The sequence below is a fragment of the Austrofundulus limnaeus genome, unplaced genomic scaffold (assembly GCF_001266775.1).
Source record: "Austrofundulus limnaeus strain Quisiro unplaced genomic scaffold, Austrofundulus_limnaeus-1.0 Scaffold175, whole genome shotgun sequence".
Taxonomy (NCBI): domain Eukaryota; kingdom Metazoa; phylum Chordata; class Actinopteri; order Cyprinodontiformes; family Rivulidae; genus Austrofundulus; species Austrofundulus limnaeus.
In genome coordinates this window covers 408,152-411,934 of record NW_013952577.1, presented here as the reverse complement: position 1 = coordinate 411,934, position 3,783 = coordinate 408,152, and positions in this window count along the sequence as shown.

Below are 3,783 nucleotides of genomic sequence, written 5' to 3'. Positions count from 1 at the left end.
ACACACACACACACACACACACACACACACACACACACACACACACACACACACACACACACAGCTTCAACAGAATAGCAGCAGGAGACATATTTCTTTGAAAATCACTACAATTTCATTGTAAAACATATGGTTGATGTTCATGACTTCATTGCAAACCATAGCTTCATAAACATAACAATCTATAGCTGTAGCTTAACATTAATGTATATGTATCAGAGGATGACTGGGAGATATATCATCAAGCTGAAATGTCTTGTAAGAGCCTTTGTACTCGCTCTGGTTCTTCAGAAAACATACTTTCTGAGTCTGACTTGGAATCATTTGAGCAAAAGGTTCAACTGTATCCTGAGTTGCCATTTTCCAAAACTGATATTATATAATGTTGCTTCTGTTTTTTCACAATAAAATACAACACTCTTATAAGGTTGTAAACAGCATGAATTATTGTTGTGAAGACATGCTGAAGTGGGAGTGTCAGACACGGTGGGAGGTTATTAAAGAAACAGAGGCCAATTTCAAGGTGCTTAGATTAATCTGCGATGCAGAGTCCTCCCTCATCCATCCTTTGGTGTTGGGGGCACTACTGACCCTATTTCATTTTTGAATACACAAAAGGAACAGCTAATTCTTTTTTTTTCACATCAAGGCTTTTTGACTTTGTCAGTAACCTCTTTCTAGACAAAATGTAACAAACAAAATAATAATTTAACTCTATTTTATCCTTAGTATTATTTTAAAAAATGACCTTTGTGGTGTTGGGTCAGTTTCTGTTAACATTATAAAACAATAGTTTATGCCAAAACTGATATCATGAATACACTGTCAGCTCACTAAAACTGTTATCTYTCAGCTCACTAACAGACAGGGTTTACTTTTGACTTATTTTAGCGCTTCTCTTTTCACTGTTTGTAAACTGAAGAACCTGCCCAGATATGCTTATCGTGTATGCAAAATTCAGTTTACAACTGGTCATCTGAAGAGTCCCGTCTCTAGTTTGTTTCATGCAAAATGAACAGAAAATTTACAGTAAATGGATTTCTAAATAATTTTTTAATGAAAATGAGGCAGAGATTATAGAGCAGCATGGTGATTCAGATGATCAGGTATCTGAGGAGGACGGTGATGTTGAATATCCACTTGAAGACTCAGACACGTCTCATGAGGACGTCACTGGTGCTGAAACTGCTCGTTACTTCTGAAACATTTAACTCTAAGACTGGAAACATTTGTTGGTGCTCAGTACCTCCTGATGTACACGACAAGGCAGCTGAGGCAAATGTCATCAAAATGACCCCTGAGATCACAAGGTTTACTGTGAAGTGACATCAAGACATGGTTTGTTCTTGCCAACTTTACTTAACACAACTGGCAAGATTAATCCTCTCCCCTCTCAGTGTTGCCATATGTACTCGCAGCTGTCATCCAGTAATGCAGAATCAGGATTCAYCACTAAACATTTGACTTCACCTGTCATCAGTCTTTACCTTTTGGTTATGGCAGCATTATAACTCATCCCCCTCTGCTCCGCTGTTAAAAGCATCCCATTGGAGGGTGAACCTGCATTCCAGCTGATGCCAGCCACTGAGATATGATGCAGGTTACTGGGTTCCATTATAAAGAGTACAATACCAGTGTCCACACAAAGACAAAGTTCTGTAATACTTGTTGCATAATTCTCCTTGACGTGGTCAATCTTGGTTTACAAGGATCTTKAACTACATACACTATATTGCCAAAAGTATTTTCTCACCTGCCTTGACTCTCATATGAGCTTAAGTGACATCATTTCTAATCCATAGGGTTCATTATGATGTTGGTTTAACCTTTGCAGCTAGAACAGCTTCARCTCTTCTGAGAAGGCCATCCACAAGGTTTAGGAGTGTGTTTATAGAGATTTTTTGACCATTCTTCCAATTGTGAGGTCACATACTGATATTGGACAGAAGGCCTGGCTCTCAGTCTCCGCTCTAATTTGTCCCAAATATGTTCAGTGGGGTAGAGGTCAGGACTCTGTGCAGACCAGTCAGGTTCATCCTCACCAGACTCTGCTTTATGGACCTTGCTTTGTGTAGTGATGCAGTCATTTGGATGGGTGAGCAAATACTTTTGGCAATATGGTATATTAGGGTATAGGATGTCTTCCGGTATCTAAGAGCAACATACCAATCAGCCTCCTGTAAGCCCACAGTACAATCCTTATCAAACTACCAAGTTTTGGTAATCCTATCTAATATATCTTTGAAGCATCAAGTCTGATGACCTTCACTCACTTTTCGGATCATTTCATTGTGATGCCGCCACTTGGGCTATTTGTTGTGTGTTCTTGATGTGCCAGCTTTTTGCAAACCAAAAAGAAATGCACATATCCATTGTTGGTTTGCAGATGAAAGAAATTACAACCAAATTAAACCAATCTTTAAGGAGCATTCTGTGTCCTTAACTTTTTGTGTCACTTGTTCCATTTAGCATTAATGACCCTTAAAATGGAATGCAGCCATCATTATTACCACCTTGCAGCACTTCCAGTAGTGATGAAATATCTGTTGGGAGAAGGTCTAATGCCGTATCTTCCATCCAGTCACCAGATGCCTTCGGTCTCCCCCAGCTGTCATATACACCTGATGCCACACACGCCTGCCAACAAGCCCASTCCTATTTCCCAGTTACTGCAGCCCTGCCACTATTTTCATAGTTCCAGTTTCTCACATGCCAGTTTGTCAAAGTTGTTTCTGACCATTGCRTTCCAGTCACTACCCAAACCTGTTCCCAGCTGTCATCTGGAGCTTTACTTGTCTGTCATTAAAACTACTCAGCTGCTGCTTCCAGCCTGGACTTTGTCAGCATTTGCTTCTCCATCCTCTGCTTCGAACACACTGGATGTGACACACACCAGTGACTGAAAGTGGTAAAACATTTCCTATTACTCATGTTGCCTCCTGTTACACAGTTGGCCTGTGTTCTGCAAGGTTGCTCWTCTATATTTATTTTCCCGTTAGAAGAATTTAGGATTGAAAATGAAAGGCTAACTGTTCTAATTGGCACAGAAGTCAGTTAGATTCCTTAGCTGCAACTGAAATTACTGGATTTTTTATTTTATTTTATTTTTTAATGAGATTTTCTTGACAGAAACTAAAACAGTTCAAATTATTTGATTGCTTATTACGTATTAAATKAATTCAGTCTAGATTTTAAAGGGGCAGCTAATTTCCTGAGAAGAGCTTTTAAAATAAAACAATTTTCATACACATAAAACAAAGTAGGGCCACACTACAATGTTTTTCTTTTTTGTTATAAGAATAAATACATACAGTTACAGGAATAACGTTTAAATAATATGTGATTAAAATCAAAATATTACAAGAAAAACATCATGATATTAGCGGAATACAGTCGAATCATACAAGAATAAAGATACAATTTATGAGAATAAAATCATAATATTACGAGAATATAGTCAAAATAATATGAGAATAAATATGAATTTTCTGAGAAAAAAGTCATATTATGAGAATAAAGTCATAATATTACGAGAATATAGTCAAAATAATATGAGAATAAATATGAATTTTCTGAGAAAAAAGTCATATTATGAGAATAAAGTCATAATATTACGAGAATATAGTCAAAATAATATGAGAATAAATATGAATTTTCTGAGAAAAAAGTCATATTATGAGAATAAAGTCATAATATTACGAGAATATAGTCAAAATAATATGAGAATAAATATGAATTTTCTGAGAAAAAAGTCATATTATGAGAATAAAGTCATAATATTAC